The sequence below is a fragment of the Eulemur rufifrons genome, chromosome 29 (genome assembly GCF_041146395.1).
Source record: "Eulemur rufifrons isolate Redbay chromosome 29, OSU_ERuf_1, whole genome shotgun sequence".
Lineage (NCBI taxonomy): Eukaryota > Metazoa > Chordata > Mammalia > Primates > Lemuridae > Eulemur > Eulemur rufifrons.
In genome coordinates, this window is record NC_091011.1 from 78,325,943 (window position 1) to 78,331,942 (window position 6,000).

The 6,000-nt window shown below is 42.1% G+C and overlaps 1 pseudogene; it reads left to right on the forward strand.

The window, feature by feature from the left end:
- The first annotated feature begins 3,373 nt into the window (after window positions 1-3,373).
- Window positions 3,374-4,870, forward strand: LOC138377007 (pre-mRNA-processing-splicing factor 8 pseudogene; annotated as a pseudogene).
- Window positions 4,871-6,000: the final 1,130 nt, after the last annotated feature.

Consider the following 6,000-nt stretch of genomic DNA (forward strand, 5'->3'; position numbering starts at 1 on the left):
TGAAGAGCTTGTTGAGAATGCAGATTTCTGGGTCCACGGACCTACTAAAAGCACTTCTGGAGTGAAGCCTAGGAATATGTATTTTTAATATTTTAATATTCTGCCCAGGAAATGTCTAAACACACTCAAGTTTGAGGGACACTATCTTAAGAGATGTTTGGTGAATAGGGACCTAAAAATAAAACCAAAAGAATGTCATATTCCTTTCTGCAAATCCTTTTGGACCCACAACATCTGCTTAATCTCTCTCCCTTCTTCTCTAGATTATTTTATTTTACATGCAAATTCAAGAGTGTGTAATTCAGCTCTCTAGAATCATCTCCTCTTTTAGTCCCTTCAGGCTGCTATAACAAAATGCCCTAAACTGGATATAAACTTCTTGTAAACAGTAGAAATTTATTTCCCCCCATTATGGAGGCTGAAAAGTCCAAGATCAAGATGCCACAGAATCAATACAGTATCTGGTGAGGGCTTCCTGGTTTATGGATTGCACCTTCTACCTGTGTCTTCACATGGTAAAAGGGCAAATGAGCTCGGTGGCCTCTTCAATAAGGGCACTGATCTCATTCTTAAGGGCCCTACTCTCATGACCTACTCATCTCCCAAAGACTCCACCTCCAAATATCATCACCTTAGGGATTAGAATTTCAACATGTGAATTTCGGGGGAAACATAAACATTCAAACCATAGCTTCTTCTCTCAGACCCTCAAGCCCCCACCTTAAAACCTCAAAACCATCTGAAGGAACATGTTCAAGTTCACAGTCACACACAAAAATACAAGCTTCCCTTGGTTTGTATGGGGTTGCCTCTATCATATTATGACAAAGCATAACTCAGTCTGTTTTTAGCAACTATAATACTATTTCAGAGTATGTGAAACTGGAACTGAAGAAAACACACTGGCTTTGGTGACAGACAGACCTGGATACAAATCCTGTCACTGGCTCTTGCTAACTCCTTTTGATTTGGACGAGATACTTAATCTCACTGAGCTCCGGTTTTCTTATCTAGAAAATGGGAATCATAATGCTCAGAATTGTTAAAAGGATTAAAGATAATTTCTTTTCATATTGTTATTCAATTAATTCAATCACAATATGTACTGAGTATTACTATGCACTTAGGGCTTTTTCTGGGCCCTTTCCATCAGCAAGAGAAACAAAGATTCCTATCCCCCACAGAGCTTGCAGTTTTAGAAAGAGGAACTAAATGGTAAACAATAAATTAAATAAATGAATAAATTATAACATAGGTTGGAAGTGATAAATATAATGAAAAAAAGAAAAAGATGAGCTCAGGAGTTCAGACCTGCCTGAGCAAGAGTGAGACCCCGTCTCTAATAAAAATAGAAAAATAACCTGGGCATGATGGCATGCACCTGTAGTTCCAGCTGCTCAGGAGGCTGAGGCAAGAGGATTGCTTGAACCCTGGAGTTCAAGGTTGCAATGAGCTATGATGACAACACTACACTATAGCCAGGGTGACAGAGCAAGACTCTGTCTCAATGTCAAAAAAAAGAAAGGAATGAAGGAAGGAAGAAAAAACAAAGGGAGAGTAAATGGGATCAAGATAGCAGGGTGGGGAAGTGAATTGAGGTGGGCCTCTTTGAGAAAGTTAAATTGGAGCTGTCTTGAGTGGGGAGGGCATGAGCCAGAGGAAGAACATCCCAGGCAGGGGCGAAGGCCCTAAGCCCAGGTGGTAGGGGGGGTTGCCTGTAAGGTACAGTGAGGACTTTGGCTTTTATTTGAGGTGGAATGGGGAGTACAGTTGACCCTTAAACAACACAGGTTTGAACTGCATGGGACCACTTATATGTAAATTTTTTTCAATAAATACACTGAAAAATTTTTTGGAGATTTGTGACAATTTTTAAAAACTCACAGATGGACCATATAGCCTAGAAATATCAAAAAAAACAAGAAAAAGGTAGGTATGTCATGAATGCACAAAATATATGTAGATACTAGTCTATTTTATTAATTACTACCATAAAATATACACAAGTCTATTATAAAAAATTCACATTTATTAAAACTTATGCACACAAACAGACCATACAAGGCAATATTCACACTCTAGAGAAATGTAAACAAATGTAAAGAAGCAGTGTTAAATCATAATTGCATAAAATTAACTGTAGTACATATTATACTGCTGTAATAATTTCGTAACCACCTCCTGTTGCTATTGCAGTGAGCTCAAGTGTTGCACATATCCACTTAAAACTCCATGATGCTAATCATCTCCACGTGAGCAGTCTCTCCAGTAAATTGTGGATGGCAGTAGAAAGTGATCTCTTGCAGTTCTCACATATTTTTCATTGTTTTTACTGCAATACCGTAAACCTTGAATAACATCATGGGACCCATAAGAGGTGCCACTAGTGATGCTGGAAGTGCTCCCAAGAAGCAGAGAAAAGTCATGACATTACAAGAAAAAGTTGAATTGATATATGATTAAGATCTATAGCTACAGTTGCCCACCATTTCAATATAAATGAATACAGCAGAAGGACAAATGTAAAAAAAGAAAAGGAAATCCATGAAGCCATCACTGCAGCTGTGTCAGCAGGTGTGGAAGCCTTGAACTTTTTGTGAAATACCTTTTTATCTCATATTGAAAATGCAGCTCTTATGTGGGTGCAAGATTATTATGAGAAAGGCATACCTATAGGCTCTAATATGATTTGAAAAAAAGTGAAGTCATTACATGACAACTTAAAGCAAAAGGAAGGTGAAGGATCCAAAGCTAAACAATTTGATGCCAGCAAAAGATGGCTTGATAATTTTAGAAAGAAGTTTGATTTTTAAAAATGTCAAGATAACAGGAAAAGCAACTCCTTCTGACCAACAGGCAGCAGACAAGTTCCCAGACCCCATTTTTTTTAAAGATAATGCATTTTTGATAAATTAGAACACAATAGAAACTGTGTGTCTATAATACACATATAAAAAGGTCCAGTTTAAACTGTGAGCAAGACAGGTGCGGACACCAGGTATCATCACGGGAACCTGAAGGCAGGAGAGATGGTGTCCCCAGTTTTCTGCCATTCGGGACACAGAAATTCCACCAGCCCAGAGTTATTGCCCACCATCACCCAGCCTCAGGCCCCGGCCCCATGGGTAGGTGGCTCCTCCTCAGCCTTGGCCTTTTTACGCCTGTGCATGTGCCTGTACTTGTCCACATAGGCCTTCACCAGGTTGGCCACTTTCACAGGGTTGATCTCGCCACTCTTGCTGTGGCAGATCTTCTGCACAGCCTTGTGCAGGATGTCCTTGTATTCCTCCTTGGCCACCTCCCTCTTCTGGTAGAAGGCCTTGATGGCCAGCATCATCTCCTCCACAGCCCACTCCTGCATGTGCACTTCTTCATGTACTCCTCCTTCTTGGTGTTCTCTGCAGCTGGCCTGGAGGTTGAGGTCCTCTTCTGCGAGTTGTTGGCTACAGTGGCTTGGCTGGCTGGCTCCAAGGCTGAGGTCATTGTCACCAGGAAGGGAATGCTGGATCCATTGGAGGTACACTTGCTAGACTTTCCCAATATCATAATCAAAGGATCAGAGCTCCAGCTCCCCTTCCAGACTTGTCTCAAGGTGGAAAAGTTTGGGGATCCAATCCTCAAAGCCACTGAGCCCCAGATGGTTCTCTTCAACCTCTATGATGACTGGCTCAAGACTATTTCATCTAACATGGCTTTCTCTTGTCTCATCCTGATTTTTGTGCCCTGCATGTGAACAATGACTGTGTGAAAGTGATCCTGAAGCCAGACAAGACTACTGTTACAGAACCACACCACGTCTAGCCCACTCGGACTGATGAGGAGTGGATCAAGGTGGAGGTGCAGCTCAAGGGTCTTATCTTGGCCAACTATGGCAAAAAAAAAACAATGTGAACGTAGTATCACTGACACAATCAGAAATTCAAGATATCATCTTAGGTATGGAGATCTCAGCACCATCACAGCAGTGTCAGCAGATAACTGAGATTGAGAAGCAGACCATGGAACAGTCACAGCTGACTGCAACACAGATTCACACTGTCAACAAGCATGGTGACAAGATCATCACCTCTACCACTGGCAACTATAAGACCTAGACTTTCTCATTGAAGACTGAATGGAGGGTCAGGGCCATCTCTGCTGCTAACCTGTATTTAAGGACCAATTACATCTATGTTTCATCTGATGACATCAAGGAGACTGGTTACACCTATATCCTTCCCAAGAATGTGCTTAAAAAATTCATCTTCATATCTGACCTTCAGGCACAAATTGCAGGATACTTGTATGGGGTGAGCCCACCAGATAACCCCCAGGTGAAGGAGATTCACTGCATCATGATGGTACCACAATGGGACACTCATCAGACTGTGCACATGCCTAGCCAGAAGCCCCAGCTTGAGTACCTCAAGGAGATGGAGCCCTTAGGTTGGATTCACACTCAGCCCAATGAGTCCCCCATTTGTCACCCCTGGATGTCACCACCCATGCCAAGATCATGGCCAACAACCCATCTTGGCATGGCAAGAAGACCATTATCATCCCCTGCAGCCTCACACCAGGCTCCTGCATACTGATGGCCTACAAGCTGATCCCCAGTGGCTACGAATGGGACTGTCAGAACACAGACAAGGGCAAAAACCCCAAGGACTACCTACCCTTACACTATGAGAGGGTCCAAATGTTGCTGTCAGACTGCTTCCTTGGCTTCTTTATGGTCTCTGCCCAGTCTTTGTGGAACTACAACTTTATGGGTGTCTGGCATGATCCTAACGAAGTATGAGCTACAGTTGCCAAACCCCAAAGAGTTTACCATGAGATGCACAGACCCTCCCACTTCCTCAACTTTGCTATCCTGCAGGAGGGTGTGTGAGCCACGAGGACCTATATATGCCTAGTTATTCCCTTACCTCCTCCTGCTTCAGACTCCTCAAATGCTGGGGCCTCTTAACCCCCACAGACAAGGTAGTGACAATCAGCAGCTTGGTCTCTTTTCCCTTTGTTTTGTGCTTATTGTGTTGTTGACCTGATGGCTTGTAATTATGAACAAAAATATAACAAATATTGTATAAATTAAAAAAAATCATTGAGGCAAAAGTATACCTGCCTGAACAGGTATTTAATGCAGATGAAAGTGCCCTATTCTGGGGGAGGAAATTCCACAAAGGAGCATTTATTAGTAAGGAAGAGATGCAAGCTCCCGGATTTAAGGCAGGAAAGGACAGGCTAACTCTACTGTTTTGTGCAAATGCAATCAGGTTTATGATCAGGACTGCCCTCATTGATGAAGCTGGTAACCTCCAAGCCTTAAAGGGAAAAAATAAATACCAGCTGCCAGTCTTTTGGTTGTACAACAAGAAGGCTTGGACAAAAAGAACACTTTTTCTGGATTGGTTCCATCAATGTTTTGTCCCTAAAGTCAGGGAGTACCTTAGCAGTAAGGTGCTGCCTTTTAAAGTTCTTTTGAAATTGGTCAATGCCCCCAGCCACCCATGATTTCAACACCAAAGGCACCTAAGTGGTCTACTTGCCCTCAAACACAATGTCTCTAATTTAGCCTCTAGATGAGGGGTCATAAAGCTCATTACATATGGTTCTCTATGGCAAGGATTGTCAACACTACGGAAGAGAACCCTCATAGAACATCATGAAAGTCTGGAAGGATTGCATCATTGCTATAGAAAAAGCTGTGAAAGCCAGCAAGCCCAAAAGAATAAATTCCTACTGGAGAAAACTATGCCCAGATATTGTGCATGACCTCGCAGGATTTACGACAGAGCCCATCAAGGAAATAATGAAAGAGATTGTAGCTATGGCAAAAAAAAAAAAAAAAAGTGGAGGGGGTGGTAAAGAGTTTCAAGATTTGGATCTTGGAGAAATTCAAGAGCTAACAGATACCACACCAGAGGAGCACTTGATGGAGATGAGTGCTTCTGAACCAGTGCTAGATAATGAGGAGGAAGACATAGAAGAAGCAGTGCCAGAAAACAAATTGACATTAGA